Source organism: Lontra canadensis, unplaced genomic scaffold (genome assembly GCF_010015895.1).
Source record: "Lontra canadensis isolate GAN:19392208 unplaced genomic scaffold, GSC_riverotter_1.0 scaffold36, whole genome shotgun sequence".
NCBI classification, from domain to species: domain Eukaryota; kingdom Metazoa; phylum Chordata; class Mammalia; order Carnivora; family Mustelidae; genus Lontra; species Lontra canadensis.
This window is the reverse complement of record NW_022631030.1, coordinates 5,727,274-5,753,529: the sequence shown is the minus strand read 5'-3', so window position 1 is coordinate 5,753,529 and position 26,256 is coordinate 5,727,274. Positions and strand designations below refer to the sequence as shown.

At 39.3% G+C, this 26,256-nt stretch overlaps 1 protein-coding gene across 8 annotated transcripts in view; it reads right to left on the bottom strand.

Annotated features, from left to right (window-relative positions):
* The window catches only part of LOC116874222 (tubulin-specific chaperone cofactor E-like protein), a 156,950-nt gene extending 134,594 nt beyond the window's left edge, over window positions 1-22,356 (bottom strand). Inside the window, exons 1-2 of one of the 8 annotated variants that reach the window (XM_032868752.1) lie at window positions 22,273-22,343; window positions 9,468-9,573 (exon numbers count right to left, since the gene is read on the bottom strand). The gene's annotated coding sequence lies outside the window, so the exon portion shown is untranslated. Of the gene's footprint in view, window positions 1-7,210; window positions 7,232-9,467; window positions 9,574-9,741; window positions 9,760-21,007; window positions 21,850-22,135 lie in introns of those variants that run through there. The other 7 variants (XM_032868749.1, XM_032868757.1, XM_032868753.1 and 4 more) reach the window with 7 other exon arrangements.
* Window positions 22,357-26,256: the final 3,900 nt, after the last annotated feature.

Below are 26,256 nucleotides of genomic sequence, written 5' to 3'. Positions count from 1 at the left end.
GAGATTAAGACCTGAGCTGAGATCAAGAGTCGGACACATAACAGACTGAGCCACCCAGGCACCTTAGTGAAAGAATTTTTCACTGTGCACATAGTACTTAGGAATGAGTATATGACTAAGTTCTAGTTGATGAGATAGAAACAGTCTATGGCAGCTTCTGGGAATCCTCCTTAAAAGATAGCAGAACGTACCCTTTGCCTCCTCCTTTGTCTCCAGGTCAATTCTGTTGCCTAGGAAACAAATACCACTTTGCACTATGGGCCCACGGAACAACCCCAAGGACAAGGACGGTGGAACAAAGAGCTGACAGGAACTTAAGTCCTAAGGACTCCATGGAACTGAGCTGCCATAGTGGTTGTGTATCTCTGGAAATTTAGTGGAAGATATATAACCCTCTGTTTTATTTACGCCACTGTTCCATTTTTCAGTTACTTATGAACGGACCCAATCCTGACTAATACAGAATGTCCTTTCTTTTGGTTTTGAGTTTGGGTAGACGCTTCACCATCTAAATGCAGCTATAGGTCCAAGCACACAGTAACTCCAGCATCCTCTCAGTACGCACACATAGGTTAAAACAGGTAATTAAAACATGCTAATTTCTGACAGTCTGCTAACCCCTTTTCTTGAGGGGCTGCCCTATGATCTATATTAAATATGAATCAAAATATAGGCAATTGACTACTATAGTTCCAACTATCAAATGACAAGCTTTTTACTAAAACAATCAGAAAAACCAAGGAGAATAAAGAGTACTCTAAGAAGGGATATCATGAGAAAAGGTGTTTAACAATGTGAATGTACATGGTCTAACAGAAAACAGCATCAGGAGTAACTTAAGAGGAACCTCACAGCAGGTCATGTGTGCTATATTAAGAAGCTGAACTTTCGTGCTATTCCTTATGTTCCACAAATAAGTGAAACCATATGATAACTGACTTTCTCTGCTTGACTTATTTCATGGAGCATAACCCCCTCCAGTCCCATCCATAGGTAAACAATGAATCATGGAACACTACATCAAAAACTAATGATGTACTGTATGGTGATTAACATAATACAATAAAAAAATTTTTTTTAAAGAAGCTGAACTTTATTCTGTAGAAAACAAGAAGAAATTAACAGGTATTAAGGAAGGGAATATAACCACCAAAGTTTTTGGAAAACCCATTCTGACAATCAAATGGCTGATGAATATGAAGGAATACAGATTGAAGGTAGGGAGAAGAGCTAGAAGGACACTACAGAAACATAGGAGACCTCAGGCAAGGAAAATAAAAAAAAAATAAACTATCGGAACTCCATCAAAATAAAAAGTAAACCATCAAGAAAACAAAAACAACCTACTCAATGGGAAAAGACATTTGCAAGTGATATATCCAATAAGGGGTTAGTGTCCGGAATATGTAAAGAACTTATACAACTCAACACTAAAAACACACAAACAAATGATCTGATTAAAAAATAGGCAGAGGATCTGAAGACTCTTTTCCAAAGAAGACTACAGGTGGCTAGCAGGCCCATGAAAAGATCCTCAATATTACTAATCATCAAGGAAACTGCAAATCAAAACCACAATAAGATACCACCTTACATCAGTCAAATTGGCTAGTATCAAAAAGACAAGAAATAAGTGTTGGGAGAGGATGTGGAGTAACTGGAACCCTCATGCACTGTTGGTAGGAACGTAAATTGGTACAGCCACTGTAGAAAACTACATTGAGGTTCCTCCAAAAATTAAAAATAGAGAAACCATATAATCCAGTATTTTCTCCAGTGAACAATCACCCAAAGAAAATGAAAACAGTGATTTGAAAAGGTATATACACCTCTATGTTTAATGCAGCAATACTTACTACAGTCAAGGTAAGGAAGCAACCCAAGCTTCATTCATCAACAGATGAATGGATACAGAAGATGTGGTGTGTACACACACACACACACACACAAAAACGCACACTGGAATATTACTCAGCCATAAAAAAAGAATGAGATCTTGCTATTTGGGACAAAATGGATGGACCTAGAGGGCATTATGCTAAATGAAATAAGATAGAGAAAAACAAATACCATGGGATTTCACTTCTTTACAGAATTTAAAAAACAAAACAAAAAAATATCTTTTTTTTTCGAGATTTTATTTATGTATTTGAGAGGGGGAGGAGGGGCAGGAGGAGGAGAGAATCTCAAGCAGGCTCCCCACTGAGCACAGAGCTCAGTGTGGGGCTTTTTACCTGAGCAGAAATCAAGAGTTGGATGCCTAATAGACTGAGCCACCCAGGCACCCCAAAACCAGACTTTTTTTTTTTTTTAAAGATTTTATTTATTTATTTGACAGAGAGAGAGTATAAGGAGGGGCAGGGAGAGGGAGAAGCAGGCTCCCACTGAGCAGAGAGCCCGACATGAGACTCAGTCTCAGGACCCTGAGATCACGACCTGAGCCAATGGCAGATGCTTAACCGACTGAGCCATGCAGCCGCCCCCAAAACCAGACTTTTAAATATAAAGAAAAACCTGGTTGACAGATGGGAGACATGTGGGGAGATGGGCGAAGTAGATAAAAAGGATTAAGGGATACAGACTTCCAGTTATAAAAATGTCATGGCGATAAATAAAAAGTACAGCACAGGGAATACAGCAATATGGTAATAACATTGTATGTTGTCTGTATGTAATAATATGGTAACAACGTTGTATGCATGTTGTATGTATGTAATAATATGGTAATAACATTGTATGTGTGTAATACTGCACGCTGACGACACTTACCATGGTGAGTACTGAGTGATATACAGGATTGTTATATATCTGAAACTAATATAACACTGTATGTTAGTTATACTTCAATAAAAAACAAAGTGCAATGCTATAAAACGTTTAAAAAAAAGAACACCCAAAACAAAACAGGAGAGAGATGACGAGGGCCTGAGGTGATACAGTGGCAGATTCAAGGTCAATTTAGAAAGCAAGCTCTTCGGGAATGAGGGGGGCTGAGGAGAAGGAAAAGACTGACCCTCAGATTTCCCGTACAGGTGGCTAGGTGACGGATGATACCATTAAGTAAAAAGAAAACATGAAGAGACGGAGTTGTGCAGAAGAAAATGATGAGTCCCACTGGATACAACACGTTCAGCCCGAGGCATCTGAAGACTACCCAAGGGAACAGTCTGCAGCTGGGTGAGAAACGTGAGCTGGAGGGGAAGATTTTGACATCAGCAGGATATAGGAAATATTACCAGTAAGAATGGCAGGACAACAGAACTCTCCGGGACACTGATGTTTAAGGAACAGGCAGAGGAAGCAGAGTCATGAAAGAAAAGAAAAGGAATAACCAGAGGAGAGTGTACAGTCAGTATGTGGAGAAGTTTTTATTAGAAGGGCAGCAGACAAGCAGGGGAGAATGAAATGGGCTGACAAATAAGGCAGGAACAGGAAGGAGTAGGGAATCGGGGGCAACTGTCCAGATTTTCCCTCTTCAAACAGAAGAGGGCTGAACACAGCTAACAGAGAAGCAGCAAGTGGAACTGAAGAGGCTGAAAATGACTACTGGTATACGGTCCTAGAAGCAACCCATGGGTATGAGCATTAAAAACTTCTCAGAAGGCTGCTCGATACCAGCCAGACAATGCTGCATACTGTTTGCCCTTGGAAGTGACACATTTACTTCGGCTTATACAGTTTAAGGATACTGAGCGTCGGGCATTTTTCTCATGGGACCGTCCTAACTCCATGACCACATTACAAAGGGGAGTGGAGGTGTGTTGTTTAATTCCCCCAGGAGGGGCTCACAGCATCTGGCACAGTGCACGGCACAGAACTCAACAAACGTCTGCTGACAAGTGATACTAGCCCCCTGAGTAGAAAGTGCAGAGAATTTGCCACTCAGCTCTACAGTGTGGTGTCATTGGGCAAGACACTATTTCTCTAGGACTCCCATGTCTTCGTCTGTAAAGTAAGATATAAATATCTCTACTACTTGGATTTCAGGGTTGCCATAGAGCCTTAAAATATCCAAATGCAGTTTGGGATTCCAGGGCTGTTGCAAAACTCTAAAACATACAGATATTACTAACTATATATTACAGGAGGTGGTAGCATGGTAGAAAGCACACGAACGTAGGAGACTCAGGCTCTGTTATTTACTAGCTGGGTAGAATATAAGCTAGTTATGTAACCTCTCTACTTTAATTTTCATACCTATGGATGGGCTAAAATTTTTCTCTTGGGTTTGTAATAAGAATTTGAAAAAAAAAAAAAAACTCATGAATATAGAAGTGGTTTTAGGGTTGCCTGAGTGGTGCAGTTAGCTGAACGTCAGACTCTTGGCTTTGGTTCAGGTCATGATCTCAGGGTCGTGAGATGGAGCCCCACGTCGGGCTCCACACTGGGTGTGGATTCTACTTGGGATTCTCTCTCTCCCTCTCCTTCTGGCCCTCCTTTCCCTCCCTCTCCCTCATAAATAAATAAACCGTTAAAAAAGAAAAATTGGTCTCTCAACTTGCTTCATTCCCTGGATTACCACCAGGCCCATATCCACTGTCCTCTGTGAAACCAATTCACAAATGCCTAGAACACACAACAGATATGACTAAGCACATGTGCACCTACTGAACGCAAGTTTCATTTACCAAGGTTTAGACCATCAAGTACATTTCATAATAACGATATCACAAGTTATCTTGAAAATTCATGGCTGCCCTCAGTCAGTCTCCTCATTTGTAAGCTTACAGACAGAACCTGTGTTCTTTCTGTCCACACAGAGTGATAAATGTCTGCCGCTGTGCTCTATGCCGGCACTGACTGTGTCAGAACTGAATGGTGTGTTCATCGAAGGCTCCGGGAGCCTTCAGGTGGACGGTTCTTTTACGACGTAAACTTATCACCAAGAGCAGACGACACAGAGCAGGACCTAGGCCACTAGTGACAGACAGCACAGTTCCCATCAAGGACCTGTCTCAAGCAGAATGCCAAAAGAATTTGTAGATACGTTCAACAAACGTCAAAAAAGTTGCACTGCCACCTTCTATACAATTAGCAGTTCAAAAGAATAAAAAGTGAGTGGGAAGGGTGCTGAACTGTCACTGTCAGAATAATACTCCCCAAGTTTAAACAGCATCTTTAAACAGAGGCTTTAGAACCACTGTAACCAATACAAGGGCAACAATCTTATACACAACTTAAATATAGGCAAACCAAGAAATGGCAACTTCAGAGACACGCTCAAATTAAAATAAGTGCTAGTAAGCCAGCAATCATGGGAACTTAACAAGTTGTTCCTCGTGGCCTCATGCTTTTAACAACTCTTCCAAATAGTCTGGGTTTTGTTTTGTTTGTTTGTTTGTATTCTATCTTCCTTTTTTCCTAAAGACTTAAAAGAAATGCCAGGCGCCTTCCCTGGTCATTTTCCAGGATAGTCTACTGGAACAGCTTTCCAGGAATGCAGATAGTGTACACATTAATACACGAGTTTTGAATTAGGACATTAAGACTGCAAAATGGATCAGTAACATAAATCTATGTAAAGATCTGTTGGGGCAGTTTTGGGAGGAACAGTAGGTGGGAAAGGAAAACTGAAAACCAAACAGACCAAAAAATGAGGAAATACAGGATGGAAAAAGATCTTTAACTGGAGCCTTTTAAAAGTTTTTTTGGGGGGGATGGGGGGGTAATCTATGACTTTCTGGAAAGAACAGGTGTCGCATTACATCTGACTACCTCTACAAATTGGCAGAGTTTTAACGCATTTCTAAAAGTATTCTAAATTGGTTCTGAAAGCCAAGAGCCAGGAATCTTGGGTGATATTGCTTGGTTCCATTACCAAGTCCTGGAGTGTGCCTGTGAACATCTCAACTGCTTTGTGCCTCAAATCCTAACTATAAAAGTGCTTGGAGAAAGTCAGGATGAAGTGCAAATCGGCGGATAAGCTGCTCAGTACATTTTCGCCAAGTAGATTAGTATCAGAACAGAATATCCAGTCACCCGAAACTCCATTTGTACTTTATGTTCCCAATCAAAGGGTCAGGTCAAAATCAGTATGAAACTGAACACAACTGAAAACAGTATTTCTGATCACTAACAATGGAAGGTATACAAGATAGATCGTTATGCTGGTACGTAAGATCATTATTACTTCATCAAAAAACTTTATGGTAGAGTACCATACTTCATAAAGTGTGAAGACTACTGGTCTCACTCACAACTTAAAAAAAAAAAAATGCCACCCTATAGACTCCCAAACTATACATTTTAAAGCTTACAAAAAATAGATTGATCTGCTTATAAATGGATAGGATAAAAGAGAAATTCGTAAAATTAGTACCTATGGTTGACACCAGAGAGAGGAAAGGAAGACTAAGGGTGGGAAGGAAATTTGTTTTAAGGAATAAGTTCACCCATTTGAACCACTGAACCCACTGCAAACACACACATTCTTCTGCTTTCATATATTATCTCTCTGAAATATAAATATTTTAAGTGATATATCTGGAAATGACCTAATAATTTGTCACATGACTTTTTATTTCTCATTATTATCTACTGTCTGTGAAAAAAATTCCAAATTGGACCGTGTGAAATTTATAATATTAATTTTAAAAAAGGAGTTGGGCAGTGAGGAAGCAAAGAGAAATAAAAGGGTGGCCGAAAGGAAATAGTTTTCTCTACTATCTCTTTTTTCACACTTTATCAAGTGGTTCCCATTAAACCTATCTGCCCATTCATTTATTCATAAAATGTGTGCCCTCAAAAGCTTACCATCTCATTTAGTGTCATTCAACAAAGATGAACCTAAAACAAAGACAAAGACGAACCAGACACTGACTCTGTGCCACGCACTGTGCGACACACGAAAGAAAGTGAGAGTGAGTACAATCCACACTCTGCCCTCAGGGCATCCACAGTCTAGAAGGAAATACACGGAGATAACACAATACCTGAAATAAGACACACAGAAATAGTGAATTCAAAAGAAAAAGTGATTCGCTTTTGGAAGTATGATCGAGGAGGCTGAAGGTAAAACCAGAGCCATTTTGAAAGATGATGAAGACTGGGTGGACAGGGTGGAGGAGAGCACTGCAGGCACAGGACATACTAGAATGTGAACAGGCACAAGAGACAGGAGACAAGGTATGATGCAGTTCGCTAAAGTATGAAATACACATTGGGAGAGCAGGTGAGACAGGAGGCGGACGATGGTCGGCTCATGACTGACCTTGCTCAGGTTTGACTTCCTCTCAGAGAAAAGAAAACTTTTGCTAGATCGCTGTGAATACAGTACGAGGATGGAGGTCACTGATGTTTACCTAGAATATCAAGAGGTCAAAAATGATGAGAACTTTTTAATCCCTAAAGGCCCGGGCAGTTAGGAGTTTATTCCTCTTAAGGGAAGTGCTTTCAGTGCAGACGGCAGGTAGAAACCATAGCATAAGGAATTCAGGTTATAAGTGAGGACTGAGTATGGACCAACCTTTAAGAAGCTCAGATGAAAAAGGGAGGACAGATGAAGAAACACCCAGTGCTCAGAAAGAGGGTTTTCTATCTTGTTCTTTTTTAAAAGAGGACAAAGAGAAATTTATAGGCTGAATCTAGGGTGTGGGGGGGCGGGGGGGTGGGGGGGAGGTTGACAAAACAAGACTGAAGAGGAAAATTTGAATAGTTTCAAAGAATCTCTTAGATCAGTAGATTTCTCAATTTTTGCAAGTTTGTTTGTTTTTTAAAGCCCCTTTTTTTTGCTTTCTGGACTCCTAGTATCACCAACAGAGAGCTTCCTTTTTAGAGAAATGCCCCTATACCCAAACCCTACCAGATTCTTAGACATTTTAGGTGGCTGGGACTCTAGTCTGTTTCATTTTCTAAATCTTTCGGATCTTTAGCGTTAAGTGCACCCCAGTAAAACATAATTACATTACTCTGGGAAAGTACATAGGTGTGTTACGTATTTTTCCCTTCAGGAAAGGTTAAATAAATGAATGAATAAAGGTCTATTAATAAGCTTCTTTCTAAATAATTGTTTTAAAAAATGCAAGTGATAGACACTCTGAATTTTTTTTAAAATGTCCAGTTGAAAATTAGCACAAAATCTGTAACCCCATATACTTTTCACGTAGGTGTAGTTTCCCTTTTTATGAAGGCATATAAATAAGTGTTACCAAAAGCTTTTCTTATCAGAAGCATATTATACCATAAGCCCGAGCCATACCAGGAAGCTTTGGTCAACAGATTTAGCAAGTAGGTTAAGCTTGAGGATGCACCTAATGGTGTGTATTTTTTCTGGGCCATTTTCCCACGCTATATAGATACATATTTTTTTAAACAAAACTGAATTACTTTTAGGTTGTTGTGTAATCTGCCTTTTTGCTAAATGGCTCATGAAAAACTTTCTGTATCAGTAAATATATATCTACATAATAATCGTTTTTAAGGTTTATAAAGTATTCCATTAACAAGCTTCTGCAGCTAAAGTCATAAATGGCAGCTATCTCACCTATAAAAACACTTCAGGGACATCGTCCAAGGCAATATAATTAAGCTAGACAGTGTCATCCTGTATGACTTCTAATTTCATTTATCATACAGTATGTATACCTGCAATTTCATTGCACTTAACCTCTCCTGACCACTATATAATATACCTAAATGGATGCCTTCTTAGGATAAAAATAAGGAAAATAAATTATAAAGCTTCCAAATTAGTCAGCAGAATTACAGTTCAGCAATTCATAAATTTACTCTGGGCATTCCAAGCGCCCGACTTGACTACGGCTGATAAATCCATTATCAGAACACACCACGCTGCCACGATTTCACACCCTACTCTGAACCACCCTATTTCTCAGTCTCAGCTGTACACTAAACTACATTCAAGTGTAAATGTGGCACATCAACTCTTCTTGGTAGAAGATTACAAAAAAAAAAACACCCAACCAGCAAAAAAGCCCCAAACACACCCAACACTGCCAAATGAAATGTGAATTCTGACTCCTAGTCGGTCCTTGGGATTATACTTTTTTAGTATGGCACTGCTACTCTCTTCACTTAGCACAGCATTGGGCTTCACCTTAAAAACAGGACAGACATTAAAATACCTAACCCAAATTCTTTACTTTGTTATATTAGTGGCACCAAAGATATGCATAAAACTGTGACTCTGTTATCAGCAAGTAGGAATTCAGAGCTGTCCATATCGTCTACTAAAGACCTATACTGCACACGCGGCACGTCTGATGTTGGGCAAAGAGTCCATTTCCTCATCTACAACAGTAGGCTAGCAAGCATGACTTCCTGTCATGCCCAGGGTCTACTAGATGTAAACATGGCACTTGAAATTTCTGATCTAAACACTTTAGCCCATGAATTTTATGATTTTGATGAAAAAGTATCTAAGAAAAAAGTTAAGAAAACACTATTTAAAAAATAAAATAAAAATACATACACACATAAAAAAAATACTGCTATTTAGACCAAAGTACCTCTTTATGTGAAAATATTTCTAAGCACTTCTTGATTTGCACAGCTTCTTACTGTCCAGAAACGTTGGCTTAAGCGAGTTGTCTATATCTTATGAAATCAGGCATTCTGAAATAAAAATTTAAAAAAGCACTTTCTATACACTTTCAGCAATCACAAGAATGATGAAAAAAATTTAACATTCATTATATCCTTTACTTCAATGGCTTCCAAGCAGAGTTCCACTCTTATTCCCCCTCTTGACTCCTTCACCAACAAATATGCATCCAGCCCTACCTTTCTATGTGGCCAGATTCCATTCAGGAAAATCTCAAGTCTTTAATGTTGCACTCACTCAAAATTCAGGAGGTAGATACATTAATTCTTGGGTTAAAGTTCCCCAAAGGCAAGTGTCCCCACACCGAGATTCACAATCTTTTAAAGCCTAGTAATTTCCATAACCACCTTCTGAAATAGACAAACTAACACTTATCTCTGTTTACAGGACAGTAAACCGAGGTGACTTGCTAGGGTTTCTGTGGCCCAACCAGCATGCTAAGTCATACTTTTTGCATCCCTAGTCTGTTGAGTCATGTATGCTATCTTTACTAAAAACAGGGCTATTTCATGTCAACAGTATATGGCATCACGCACAAATCACAGAAATACCAACTTATTAAAATTACTGAAAACCTTACAGTCAAAATACCTCTTAAAACTGTTATCAGTGTTCCCAAACCACAGAACTAAAGCAGTGGGACTGACTGGTCAAGTTACCAAAGGTACAAAAATTATCAATTTCCTATTTTCACCAAAAAGCAATGGATATTAGTCTCTTGAACAGAGTAGTTTTCTTTAGAAGAAAATCAAATATGCATGCCATCTTTCAGCTGTGAATACACAAGTTTAAGGTCATTACTTAGCTGTTTACAGGACAGATTACCCCAGAAGCTATCAAGTTGAGACAAGCCTTCACCAGGAACAAACTACTAGTTCATCCCTCTGCATGCAACCTTGTAGAGTTGTTTACAAACCATTGTGGCTCATAAACAGGGATTACCAAAATGTTAAACATCAGCCATACGGAGAAGTTGCAGTTTACAGGTCATTAAAAAAAAAAATTCACTAGATCCTTCTACATTTAGTGTTATGGAGGTACTGTCCAGGGTAACACCTGCTATTCTAAAACCAAACTGCCTGGATGTAAGTCAGGACTGACTCCACTACTCTGTAGGGTGGTGGGCAAATTATTTGGGCTCTCTGAGTCTCATCCATAAAAAGGCATAAGAGATAGCCCCCAGCTCCTAGCTTGTGGGGTTGCTAAAGAATGAATGGACATAAAACGGGTAAAAAGTGTGTAGCACAGTGCCTGGCACCTAGAAAGCACTTAATATATATCCAATGGTTATTGCTTCTACTGCTACCCCTATCACTACTACCATCACTACCCAGGGAACATGGCAGCATTAATATACACCTGGGGGACTGACTTATAATTTTTGTTAAATAGATTTGATCTAATTTTTTTTTTTTTGGTCCCAGGACTATGCCAATTAGTGCCAATTAATGATTCAGGCACTAAAAATGTCTGACCCTAATAATTTTATTCCTCCTTAACTGGAAGGTCTTTCCCTCTCTTCTCCACCTGCCTAAATGTTATGTATTTTTCAACACCTTGCTCAGAATCTACTTCACAGATGAAGCCTTTCCAGATACTTCCTGCCATAATGATCCATTTCCTTTGAGCTGAGCTCATGGAATCTATTGCCTAAAATAGTCAGTGGGTGATTCATCAATCACATGTTGGCATGGCATCATTTTTGTCCCATATGCCATTATAATTTAAATTGTGTACAGTGATGTGACTTTTCACGTGTTTAAGTCTCATGGCCTTAGACTGTATAGCTCTTGAGGGTAATGTCCATATCCCATAATGCTTCTCTTTATCTATCAAGGGCTGGAATTTTACATATAATTGGCACTCTGTAAGTGTGCTAATCAATGAGTTTTCTAATCATTTTTGAGCGTTTATCAAATGTACTTTACAAAATAAAAAAAAGCAAGTTTATTAATAAGCTGAGATCTGAGTACTTGAGAAAAAAATGCTTCATAGCTACCAATGAAATGCATAATTATGTGTACCTCTCCACGGAGATTCCAAAAATAAGAGAGGAAATGATAAAACAATGAATCAGGAGCAGTCAGAAATATTTGCTACTTAGCACAAGTTAAATTATTCTGCAAAAACTACAGCCACAAAAAAGTTAATACTGATTACTTTAGTATCCACATACTTCACAATTCATACGCAAAAGTTAATGATTTATGCCACACTTCAGAAAAACAGGCACTGTTCAGTAACTAAAGATGAATATATAACTAAAGATGAATATATGTGCCTTTCTGGCGAGAAGGTAAAATGGCATAGCTACTGTGGAAAACAGTATGGCAGTTCCTCAAAAAATTAAACCTGTAATTACCATATGATCCAGCAATCCTACTTGTGAATATATAAAAAAGGAACTGAAAGCTTGGTCTTGGGAAGATTTGTACACCAATGTTCCTAGCAGCATTATGCACAACAGCCAAAAGATGGAAATGACCTTGCTATCCATGGATGGATGATCGGATAAGGAAAATGTGGTCTATCCATACGATGGAATGTTATTCAGCTTTGAAAAGGAAGGAAATTGTGACACATGAATGAACTTTGAAGACAATGTTAACTGAAAGAAACCAGACAGAAAAGGACAAATACCATATGGTTAAAGCTTACAGGAGTTATCTGTGGAGTAGCCAAATTCATAGAGACAGAAAGTAGAATGATGGTTGCCAGGGGCCGAGGAAGGGGGTGGGGAATGTTGAGTTCCTGATTCACGGGGACAGATTCATGGGGACAGTCTGGGAACATGAAAAAGTTCTGGAGATGGATGGCACCATGAATGTGCTTCATGCCACTGAACTATATACAGTTAAAAATGGTTAAAACAGTACATTTTATATTTTACATATATATGAAATATATATTCATATGTTCATTTCATTCATTTCATATATATTCATATATATGAAATATTTCACACATATATTTAATATATTAAATATTAATTTATTTATTAATATTTAATATATTAAATATACAAATATTTCATATATGATATTTCACATATATGAAATAATAAAACATTTCAAAAAATTAAGAAATAAAATATATGCTGTGTATATAAAAAAAAGATGAACAGAGGTCAAACCCAAAGTTTCTGGTTATTATTCTCTTGGCACACTTATCAAATTAACACCAACAATGCACTTAAGAATCTTAAATGGTGAGTAAAGGATAAACCAGCCAAGTCTCAGTAAATGCATTTTGTGAGAGGTTTGATTTATAAAGTATACAATCTTCATTTATCTTTCTTGGACTCCTTTACTGATGTTCACATGGAAAAATATCACCAACGGATGAGGATTTAATAGAGTTGACATTTTAAAAACCTCTAAAGGGCACCTGCCTTTAAAAAACTTATGCCTTAAGTTACTAAGAGTGCCTATGAGAAAATATGATCCTCACACAAAAGTCACAGTAATAAGGGTTTAATAATTTACATTTAATAATTTACCTTTAATAATTTAATAATTTACTTAAAATATTGAAAACAAATTATTTTAAGGGTTGCAATTCTTCCCTAAAATTCATTTACCTGTGAACTAAATAACAATACTGAGATTATAAATAAAAACATTCTCTAGCAAGAAGTGTTTTTTTATTGAGATAATGGCATTTGGCAATCAGAACTTTGTATCTGAGAGATCCAGTGCATTAAGTTATTCTCTTAAAATAAAATGTTATAAAACATGTGTAAGCATGAGAGAGGAAAAAAGGTGCTAAAGGTAATGGTCTCCTGAGAGACTGCTTCTAACAAGATTTCATAGTTTAGTCAAGCATCATTATTATAGCATTGTTTGCAAATTCGCCCACTCCATAAAATTCGTTTGTAACCCCCAAATCAGTATTTGCAGGATGTTCCCAGTCATTTGTAGATACTAATCTGAGGTGCACGCTTCCCGCTAAGATAGAACAGGCCAGCACTCTGCATCCTGCGTCAGCTCTCGCATTGCAAACAAATCGTAAACTTTCATTGTAAACTTTCCGTGATTTAGTGCCATGGTTTTCACATCTTTGTGTGATTTTGGTTGGTGATTTCACTATTGAAAATGGCTCCAAAGTGAACTGTGGAAGTGCTGCCCAGTCTTACACACAAGAAGCCGTGGTATGCCTTGTGGAGAAAATCCATGGTAGATAAGATTTACTGTGGCATGAATTATCAGTGCCATCCACTCTGAATTCAAAGTTAGTAACTCAACCATATATACTGAATAACGTGTCTTTAAACAGACACACACAAAACAACGTTATGTAGTGATCAGTTGACAAAAATGTTATGACCAGAAGCTGGCAGGAACCTCACCCCATATCTCCCATAGGAGCAATGGGTCCATATTCACTCATTCAGTTTTCACAGCAACTTTGCATGACTACCATAAATAACAAGACACAAGAACCGACAGAACTGACTGTACTTTGTTAAACAATGGGGTGGGGGAAATCAATGGAATAGAAAAGACAGCCCACAAATAGGCCCATGTGAATATGGCAGGAAATGGCAAAGACATCAGTAGGTCAAAGTTAAACTTCAGTAACTGGTCTTGGGACAAGTGATTATCAATCTGGGAAAAGGAAAATGAATCCTTACCTCAAAACACAGAAAAAGACACAACTGCCGATAAAATGCCAAAGTCAAACTTTATCCCATGAGAAGAGAAGTTATTTTTTTCTAAGGGGAGAAAAGCTTTAAGAATTTGATTTAGAGAAATACTTCATAAACAAAACAAAAAGAAACCATTAAGGAAAAATCAACCAGAAAAATAAAAAACTTTTGATCATCAAAAGACATTAAACATGAAAAACTAAAACTCAGAAATGGGGAAAAGATACTCCCAACACATGTAACTAATATGGAGAACTCCTAAAAATAATAAGAAAAATGCAAACAATCCAATAGAAAAATGACAAAAGACATGAACAGTATTTAACAGAAAATAAAATTCAAATGACTAATATATGTAAAATGTGTTCAAGTTTAATAATATTCAGAAGTAAAGATGAAAATCTCAGTAAAATACTACTTTATCTAAATCAGCAAAACTTAAAAACTCTGATAATACCAAAGTGTCAGAGAAATTGTAGAACAGAAACTCACTGGTAGTGGGAGTAAAAATAACTCGAAAAAACTGGTATGAACACCTTGGAAAACATTTTATCACTGTCTAGTGAAGTTGAAGATGCACATACCCTGTAGTACAGCAATTCTACTTCTCGCTGTAAAATCTGTAAGAACTCGTGACCAGGAAACAAACACAAGAATGCCCACAACAAAAATACTGTGTGAATTTTTGAAAAATCCTGGCCCAAAAAAGGCCCTTATATTCAAGAACAGGTAATGGGATAAATTACATTATATTCATAAATGAAATGTTACACAGCAATGGAAATTAACAACTGATAGTTCTCAATGGCTTTCTCATCAAAATGAATGACTTTTAAAATCAAGAAATTGAAGACACAAATACATGGAAATCTATTCCATGCTCATGGATTGGAAGAATTCATATTGTTAAAATGTCCACGTCACCCAAAGTAATACAGATGCAATGCAATACTTATCAAAATTCCAATGGCATACTTCACAGAACTAGAACAAGTCATTCTAAAATTTATATGGAACTATAAAAAACCTGGAACAGCCAAAGCAATCTTGAGAAAGAAGAAAACGAAGTATCATGCTACCTGATTTCAAACTAGACTGCAAAGCTACAACAATCAAAACAGTAGAGATAAAGGGGATTAATAGTACTTATGTTGATGAGCACCAAGAAATGTACAGAATTATAAAATCACCATATTGTACATTTGAAACTATTATAACACTGTACATTAATTATACTTTAATTTTTTTATAGTGTGGTATTGGTACAAAAACAGACACACAGATCAGTGGGACGGAACTGAGAGCCAAGAAATAAACCCACATACATATGCACAATTAATCTACAACAAAGGAGTGTACAATAGAGGACAGTCTTCAGTAAATGATGTTGGGAAAACTGAACAGCCACATGCAAAATAATTAAACTGTATCACTATCTCACACCATACACAAAATTAACTCAAAATGAATTAAAGCCTTGAATGTGAGATCTGAAACCATAAAACTCCTAGATGAAAGCACAGGTGGTAAGCTCCTTGACATCAGTCTTAGCAATGTCTTTGTGGGTCTGACTCCAAAGACAAGGGAAAAGAAACAAAAATAAACAAATGGGACTACATCAAACTAATGTGCTTATGCACCATGAAGGAAACCATCATCAAAACAAAGAGGCAATCTACTGGGAGGGGGTAGATATTTGTAAGCTACATATCGGATAAGGGGTTAATACCCAAAATATACAAAGAACTCATACAACTTAACAACAACAACAAAAAAATCAGAACAACCAGATTAAAAAATGGGCAGTGGATCAAAATAAGTATTTCTCTGAAGAAGACATACATATGGCCAATACGCACATGAATGCTTACCATCACTATTAGGGAAATGCAAATCAAAACCCACAATGAGATTCATTTAACACCTGTTAAAACAGCTATTATCAAAAAGAAAAGGAACAAGTGTTGGCTAGGATGTGGAGAAAAGGGAACACTTGCATACTGGTCGGATTGTAAACTGGAGCAGCCACTGCGGAAAACAGTATGGAGATTCTGCAAAATATTAAGAATAGAACCATCATATGACCCAGCTAACTCACTTTTGGGTATTAATTCCAAGAATACAAAAACACTAATTCAAAAAGATGTATACCCCTATGTTCACTACAGCATTATTTACAACAGCCGAGATAAGGATACAACCTAAGTGTCCATCTGATAGATAAATGCGTAAAGATGATGAGGTATATTTATACAATGGAATAGTACTTAGCATAAAAAAGAATGACATCTTGCCATCTGCAACAACACAGACCTTAAGGGTATTGCGCTAAGTGAAATAAGTCAAACAAGTACCGTATGACTTCACTCAAAAGCGGAATCTAAAAAACAAAACAAATGAACAACAAACAAAATACAACAAAAATACACTCATAGATACAGAGGACAGAATGATGGTTATCGGAGGAGAAGGGCGGGGAATGAAAAAAGTGAAGGAGGTCAACTGATTGGTGATGGTTGGCTGCTAGACTTCCAGTCGTGACTACTCTGTAGTGTATGCAGATGTGAATTATAAGGCTATATACCTGAAACGTCCTTTAAAAAACAAAACAAAACACTGTTGAAAGGATAAAATAATCACAAAAATATATATAGTACAATTCCACTTCAAATTCAAAAACAGCATATCAATCACCGTATTGTTTAGGGTCACATACATATGTAATACAAACTATAAAGAAAAGTCAGAGAGTAACACACACGAAATTCAGGGTTGTGGCATCCTTGGAGGGTGAGCATGTATTATCAGAAATTGGCACACACAGGGCAAAAACAGAACTCTCAATTCCCTCTTCAAACCTGCTCTTCCTCTACCAGTCCCCACCTTTGGAGATCTATTTGATTTCTCTCTTCCTCTCACACCCCCATGTAATTCATCAGTGAGGTTTGTCAACAGTACCTCTCAAACACCCCAATTTTGCCCAATTCTTTTTGTCTCCATTACTTTACTCTGGTGTAAGCCTCCATCAACAGCTCACTGGGACTGCTGCAATAGCTCCCTTCCTTGTCTCTCACGACTACACCACCATTCTCCAAAACAAAGCCAAGTGATCTTTAAGTCGAGTCACATCCTCTAAGATCTCCAAAGGCCTCCCTTCACACTTAGAATGAAACCTAATCTCTATCCTGGTCTTCAGGCCTCCCTCCAATCTGTTCTCTGCTCACCTCTCTGCCCTTCCCTCCTCCCACCCACTAGGTTTCAGCCAGCCTGGCTTTCTACTTCTCAAAACTGCCAGGCTGATTCCCTCATAAGGCATTCGCACAGGACTGCCTTTTACCTGGCTCTTGGTTTTGCTGTCTTCATCTCAGCATCCAAGCCTCAAATTTAAACACAAATGTTACCTTCTCAATGAGGCTGCCTTTAACCAACCCATCAAAACTAGCTCCACTGCTCCCATCAATCACTTACTACTCCAGCCTCTCTCACTCTTTATGGCACTTTCCACTGTATGTTAATTTAGAGCTTCAGTCCCCTTCCACCAGAAACTTAAGTCCCACAAGGGTAGAGATTTGTCAGACCAGCTCAGTGTTACATGCAGGATTATCTGGCACAGGGCAACGAATATTTGCTGAATGAAGAGTGAATTTTACTTTGATGTAATATGTTCTGGCAGTGAAAGGAAAATCAAGTATACCAGTGATAAGTATGACAGAATCGAAAGAGAAATTCTGAAAATCACTGGAAAAGCATTAAGTGCAGAACTTAAAGCATCCTTTTCTTAACAGCTAGTAATAGATCACATTCCTAAGGGCCATTAATGAATTCTTAATAAAAGTTTCACACAGCCATAGTCTAGAATTTTGGAAGTGTGTCATCTTGCTCAAATCTGTTTTTAGAAGAGCATGGGGCTTCAGTTCTGCCTAAGTTCAGATCTGCACTGGAATTTGAACAAGTTACTTACCTCTTCATGCCTGCTTTCTCATTTGTAAAATGGAACTATTAATAGCTACTTTGTAGTTATTGGAGTCACTGTGAAGATTAAATGATGTGTTTAAAGCATCTAGTTGTATCTGGCATGAAGTAGTCAAGAAATTGTCATTACGATTATTATGAATGCTGAGAAATAGGAAAGTCCAGATGAATAGGAGAGCTCAAAAACTGTGTACCTACTGTAATGTAAAGCATCATGCTAGGTAAGTAATTCTCAAATTTTACTGTACAGAAGACCCCCACCTAGGCAAATACCAAGATTCTGATTTACTAAGTCGAGGGTGGAATTTTCAGAGAACTGCAATTTTCACCATAAATTCCATCAATTCTGATTCACTTGGTCCATGAACTCTGATTAATCCTGTGCTAGGTGTCCTAAAGATTAGAGGTTCTTTGAACTTCCTGTCCTCTATGAATTTACAATCTAAAGGAGGTAAAAACAACATATACAAATAATACAAAGCAATGTAGGAAAAGTAGTGTAGACAGGACAGGAAAGAAAGACTTCAAAGAAGAAGGGTCATCGGTAATAAAATGATGAGTAGGAATTAATGAAGAACACATTTCCCAGACTTTCAGGGATAATGTTACATTACAAAAGAAAGTACAATGAGCAGACAGCTTGGCAGGAACAGAGGATCTGCAGTCAGGATGGAAAGACAATGTCAAGGGGAAAAAAACAGAGGCTCTAGAATACCATCAATGTCAACCTCAACAGTATGGGCTTTATTCAGTGCTGGCACTAGGAAGTTAGTGGTTTTTGAGTAGAGAAATGATAAATTAGGGTACTGTTCTTTGGAAGAGCACTCTTGATGAAGCTATGCAAGATCAAGTAGAATGAGAGTAACAGACAATGGCAGTAGTGAGGCTGTCAGCACTCTAATCTCAAAGAAATGAGAGTCAGGAGAAGGAAATGAAAAAGATTAAAAAGGAAGGAATGGTAACTCTTAATGACTCACTGCATGTAGGGCAAAGGCAACAATCACAGCTAGCTGACTGCTTCACTCCTAAAGTCCAAACTGTAGCACTGTCAGTTTCATGTTACTTTCTAGAACTTTTTCTTATATAGCTAATTAGCCTAAGTATATAAAGAGTTCACTTGCTTAAAACACAGCCCACAATTAAGAGGTCAGCAAATAGGCCTGACTAGCCAAAATACATGTCACATAGTTCATACACTAAAAGTATTTGTGTATATATAATAAACATAAATACATATACAATAGAATATTATTCAGAGCTGCACAATCATATTTTACACACAGTTCTAACAAATGTAAGCATCTAACTTCCAAACCCACAGCAGTTTGGAAGCAAAAATTAGGGGAAAAGAGCCTTTTTTAGGACATACCTAAGAGTCTGAGGTTCAAGAAAAAAAAATGAAAACTATAAAAAAGCACACACAATCACTCAGGTTAAGTTCTCCACAACTGTTTATTGACAGGTACACAAGATTCCCAGAAAAAGGAAATTAATGAGATTCTTCCTTCATGTTCCAAGCAACTACCACAAAAAGAAAGCTTTTAAACATTCTTTAAAGATTTCAAAACAAATATTCACCTGATAAAAAGATAACTTTTAAAGGATGGCTGACACATGCCAACCCAGACCCTCTCACCAGTACCCAAGATACAGTCAATAAATAAATAATTTACAACACACAGAGTTTGAAGATGATTAAAAATGCTTTCATAAGGCATCTCATCAAGAATATGGCCCCAAAGATGAAGTTTAATTAGGCAATTCTTTCCTGATGGCTATAACTTGGAATTCCATGTCCCAAATAATACGAAGGCATCATCAACAAGAATTAACACCAATAAACTGGTCTTAAACACACACCTTATAAATTTACCTACTGAACTCAGGCAACATTACTTGACACTCAACATCATGTAACAGTAAGCTGAATGACAACCTTTAAAAAAACTTTTAACCATAGCAACTCATGAAGGTCTCCCGCTTCGTTCACCGATACTTATTAATGTTTATAATATGGTTCATATAAAGACCTCATCTATTTTACAAACAGATGAAAACATCATGGCAGGGGGAATTAGATGTTGACTGACTCAAAGTTACACTTAGGTTTATGATTATGTTTCAAGTATATACTAAAGCCATAAATCTGTATCTTTAATTATGTAGAATTATTAAACCACATATTACTGGAGTAAGAAGGGTTTAGGTTTCAGCTTGAGAGTTTTTAAATAGAAAAGCAAATCAGTGTATATTTACAACACTGTAACATTAAAATTACTTTACGTAGATTGTGGGATAAATCAACTAAACTGAATTAGGCTTCTCATTTTCTTTCACATGGCAAAGGACAGAGAAAATTAAAGCATACACTTCAAAAATGTCATAAAATGATCAGGCCACATTAAGATATCAAAGATTAAGATTATGCTCCAAAACACCAAATCTGCTATGTTATAAATATATGTAAACAAATGAAGCAGTCAGTTGCACCCCCACCCAAACCCATCTCCTAATCATCCTGGCTCCCTAGAATCATACAACATGAGGACACTAACTGAAGCCAAAGAAATGTGCCTAGGAGACAGTGTTTTTCAAAGTGCAACCTGTGACCCACAAATCAATTTAGTGGATTTCAGTCAGCATTTTTAATGAAAGAGAATGGAACATAATAGAAATTACCAGAATGCATCACATGTAATAAGGGTAAACAGTGCTGTGTGAAACTTTTCATTCATATATAGGTATGTACTAGACCATAATGTAAAAAGTACTTCTTAATATGGGGCATGATTTAAAAAAAAAAAAAAAAGTTTGAAAGCTCTTACCCTAGAGATCTATTTCTAATGTCTGAGGACCCAAAGGCTGTTTTCATTAGTCTCAACACCTGCATGTAATATCTTTGCTCAAGATGGCCTCTTGGAAACCAATTTAAGACCTCCAGAGCAGCGTAAAAAGAAAGAGGTCAGCCCCAGCTAAGCCTGTGTCTGGACCTAAAAGGGTTGCTAACTTCCCCCAAACAACAGCCCTAGGAGGCGCCTAGAAGCTCTGAGTAACTTAGCAACCTTCAGACTAGAGCTCCTCCTTTCTCCACTGGCTGTCAACAGTTCAATTCTTCCTACCAACTTTTCTTAACTACAACTTCTAAAATCACTGTGTCAAGAGAAGACAGTATGAAATTTCTTCTAGCTTCATCAATTCCCAGAATGTCTCCCTAGGAGAGGATCTAGAACTCTGTACTCCCCATTCTCAACAAAGAATGAAGCGCCACACAGACCCCTACACTGCCCCCTTCCAAAACCCCAGAACAGGGTTCTCTTCTCCCAGGCCCCATCTTACTCCAATCCCCTCACTCTCAGCATCTCCCAACTCGAGGGCCAAACGATTCTCCCGAAAGCCCGTCTTAAACTACCGCACCCTCTCATCAGCCCCTGGAAGGAGCAGGCCTAGTGTCCCAGGAGCCTGGAAATGCCCGCCAGCTCCATTCCCCACCAAACCTCCCTGGGGACATGTCCTCTGCTTCCCCTCCCCCACTTTGGATACAGTAGTTCAGAGACAAAGTTTTCTATTTCCCCAGCAGCCCCAGACTCCTGTCCACCTCCTACCACCCAGGGAAATCTTTCCATCCCCCACGCCCCGGGGCAGGTGAGAAGCCAGGATTCTCCGAGGGACTCATGCTCCCGCCTCACCCCGCCCCCGCCCGGCCCTCCGCCTGCTCCCAACCCAGGGCCCTACCCGCGCCTCCCCAGCCAGGCCAGGCCCCATCCTCCCTCCCGCCGCGGGCAGGTGGCCCATTCCTCCCCTCCTCCCAGGCAGGCCTCGTCCCGCTCCGAGTTTTTTCCCCCATTTCCCCACACTGCACCCCAGCAGGAACGGCCCTCCGCGCCTCGGCTCCGGAGGGGAGCGCCTGGGGCCTCGAGAAGCCGACGGAGCCGGCGGGCCCGGGCTCCACTCACCCCTCGGCCCGGGAGGCGGGGGAGCTGCTGCGGCGGCTCCTCGGGCTGCGCCTCTCCTCCCCCCTCCCGGCCACCGCCGTTGCCGCCGCTCAGCCTCCGGCCTGGTTCCGGCCGGCCCCGGCCCGGCTCCGCTTCACCTGCTCCCCAACTCTGGCCGCCGGAGCCCAGTGTCCTGCATTGACCCGGAAGCAGCTTTCACGGCCCAACAACAACACGTGACCCTGCCGCACGTGTCACGTCCGCTGCGTGGATGGGAGGGGGCGCCGGGGGAGCGGGTCCTCCCCCACCAAGCTCGGGTTGCCATAGCAACGGGGAGGCCTCCGCGGGCCTGGTGGTCGCCGCGAACGCGCTGCATCAGCTCTTCGCCTTGGCCTTACTGAGGGGGACATCCTAGGTGCCAAGGAGGAGTAAATTGTCTCATCAGAGTGAGGTAGGGACGGGTCAGAGCAGAGCGTGGACGGCCGAGAGGCTGCGGCTTTACAGAAGGGAGCACTGGGCTGAACCTTTCCAGATTTCCCTGGAATTGTGTCTTGGCTCTGTCACTAATTTTCTGTGTGACCCTGATTAACGCATTGCCTGCCCCTGCTTCAGTTTCCTCACCAGGCAGCTCTAGGCTGTCATCTAATAAAATCCCAAGATGCTTTTGCCTGAGAATGTGCTAGCACTCTGACCTTTATTCCGTGGCCCCTTTGCAAGGCCTGTGGCATCCTGAGACTTCGGGCCCCCGCACCAGGGGAGTAACACCAGTTTGCAGGCACTGAGCATCTTCTAGGTACTAGGCACTGCACATAGCCTATTTCTAATTTTAACAACTTGCAAAAGTAAGCATTTTGTAGAATTGAAAGCTGAAGCTCACAAAGGTTGGGTGATCTGCCCACGACCACCCCGTGAGTAAAAGTGGTCAGGCTGAGATTTGAATCCAGGTCAGTCTGGCTCCAGACTAAAGTTCGTGCTCTTTGCATTATGACACGCTATGGCTCTAGCTACATATACATTATATGTGACTGCTGGGCGGTGATTTCTTATGTACTTATTTGTCCATTTCTTTGGCAGGAACATAATGGAACAGGGATGGTGTTGGCTGATCCCGAAGAGAGTTCAGCCGTGTCTGGATATGTCAGCGGCAGTGCTAGGAATTAGAAAGATGTATGTGCTACAGACATAAGGGTGTGTGCTTTTATGTGGTGTGTGTCAGGGAACTGGTGAGGAGTTGTGATATGCGTGCACGTGTCTATATTGGTTCCTAGAGCCGGGGAGACAAAATTCTTTAAGGGGGACTCAGTGGTAGCTTATTACCATTGCCCCCAGGGATTTACTCATTCTCAGTGTGTTTTGTCTTACCCCATAGGTAGAGCTTAGAGAAGTGAGAGGCAGGGAAGAAAGCCCAGAAAAGCTGTTTGTTGTTGTTGTTGTTGTTTGTTTATTTATTTAGAGAGAGAGAGCAGGGGGAGGGGCAAAGGGAAAGAAACTTAAGAAGACTCCCCACTGAGTACAGATTCCAAAAGCAGATCCTGAGATCATGACGTGAGCCAAAATCAAGAATCAGATGCTCAACCAACTGAGCCACTCAGGCGCCTCTCCAAAAGCGCCGGTCAAAGAAGATGCTTAGAGGATCAAGGCAAGGGTGAGCAAAGCAGTGTGGCCTAGGTTGTTGAGGTGGGGACCTTCCTCCTTCTGCAGAGAACAGAGCAGTACCCTCAAAGTACCCTCAGTAGCAAGGATTGGAGAAGAACAAAGGGATAGGTGCACAGAGGAGGGACAAGTTTGATGCTGGGTGGATATTTTGTTGATAGACTTCGATGTGAGCTCAGGTACCCCTGGGACACCCTGAAATACCCAGGAGGCTAGATGTCCTGTGAGCAGCTAGAAAAAGGCAAGAAGTGTGGATCACTGGTAGACAAATGTATAGAAATACATATATGAGTATGGTCTGTGGGTGTGATTAGTCACATATGTCTTTGTTTCTTTGAGATATCCTCGAGTCATTTTGTTTTGGTTCCCATCTTTCTCCTTATAGAGCAAACTCCTGAAGACAAGATCAATTTCTCCACCTTTCTCCTATCTTTCCCCATAAGAAGGCCAGAATTATGTTTCTAAGACTCCTAACTGATCATGTTATTTTCCGGAACTTAAAAATCCTTCTGTGACTTTACCCTCGGGTAAAGTCACAATGATTAACATGGTCCTCAAGGCTTTCCATGGTCTGGAACCCTGCTGACTTCCCCAGTCTCATCTCTTGCCCTTTTATCCTCTTCCAGCTTTATTACCCTCTATTCAGCCTGGTAGCCACTAGCCACATGTGGCTATTAAAATTTAAATTAATTAAATTAAATTAAATTAAAATTGCATTCCCTGAGTTACATGACCCTAGCCACATTTCAAGTTCTTAGTAGCCCTATGTGACTAGTGGCTATCTTATTGGACACTACTGATACAGAATATTTTTATTATAGCAAGTTCTTTGGGCAGTGCTGCTCTATACTCTCTATACCTCATGTATGATATAGTCTATGGGAATTCGCTCAGCTAAGCCTTTTGCTTGAAACATTCTTCCTCCACCTCCTTGAATATGAAAATTCTACACAATTGCTTTTTTTTTTGTTGTCTCCTTGATAAGCATGTAAGCCTCAATGAAGGCAGGAGCTAGGTCTATCTTGTTCCCCATTGATTCTCCATTGTCTTTGTCATGCTGATGAATCACAGACCTGTACCCCCTGAAACAAATAATACATTATATGTTAATTGAAAAAAAAAAAAAAACCTTTTCCCCCCCGGGACAAAAATGGGCACGTAAAACAATTTTTTTGAGAAAATAAATATAGTATTACAGTTAAAGAAAAAAAAAAGGATTGTCATGTAGAAGGGGAGAGGAAATGTTGAACTAAAGTGAGAGGCAGTATTAGAAAGGCAAATTTCTGGTCTGGTCATTTTCTTTTAGAAATTGTTGATAATTCCATTGTTTTGCCCTAGAAACAGCAATTGTATCCAGTTCAACCTAATAGTAAGGAAGAACTCTGGAAGAATTGGAGATGCTTTAGTTGATTCTAATGAGTTCCCTGTCACTGGGATAGGTTAAGCCAAAGCAGACTCTGTTGGAACAATGTGTGAATATTTCCTGGATTGGGTAGACTGCTTGATTGGTCTAAGAATCTAAATCAGTGTTTCTCAAGCAGAGACTTTAATTCAAGGGTTGAGTATGCAATAATGACAATCACAGCTAGCCAAAGTCTACGTATCAGATCTGCTCAAGATATTTCACGTAGATTATTTCCTTAATCCTCACAGTGATCATATGAAGTCCATTTGGATTTACCACTGAGACTCGGGTTAAGCAATATACCCAGAACATACAGCTAGTAAATGGCAGAGGCTGAATTCATATTTAGGTCAGTATGAAGCTGAGCTCATAATCACCCTGTAATTGAGGGATAGAGTTCTATCATGAAGTTTCAGTTGTATATTGGCACATCCTTTTAAAGTAACAAACGCTGGTTTTTATAATGAATATATTCCTTACACTTAGGTGGTTTGGGGAAAACAAAGATGAATAAGGCATGCATAAACTCAAATAACAGTGATGTAGAACAATTAATGGTATATTATTTGAAAAGAGGGAGTCATCTTAGCTGAAGGCATCTCTCAAGTAAGCCATAGGATGAGGATAGAATTATAGGAGAATTCAATCATATATATGAGAATTACATGAGAACAACAACAGCACACATATGGGAACACAGGAGAAGAGAAAAACAACCACTTCGCTTGAAAGAATAATAATTAGTATGGAAATTAAGAGTCTGCAATATCGGACGTGGTTTTTCCACTAACCAGCCATGTCACTGGAACCTCTTTCTGCTTTATCTACATAATAACCTGGACTGGACAAACTACCAATGAAATCATGAGCCAATTGTGAGCCAATCGAAATTCATGTGTAAAATATGATGTAGAGACCTATATTACACATACGTGCATTTTCAAGAGGAAGTGCCAGAGGTTCCATCAGATTCACAAAGAAATCACAACTCAAAAAAATGTTAGGTTTCATTGTCACTCTAAAGTCTGCAATTCTGAGATTCTATATTTTATTTTTGTCAGCATTATTGACATATCTGTCAGGA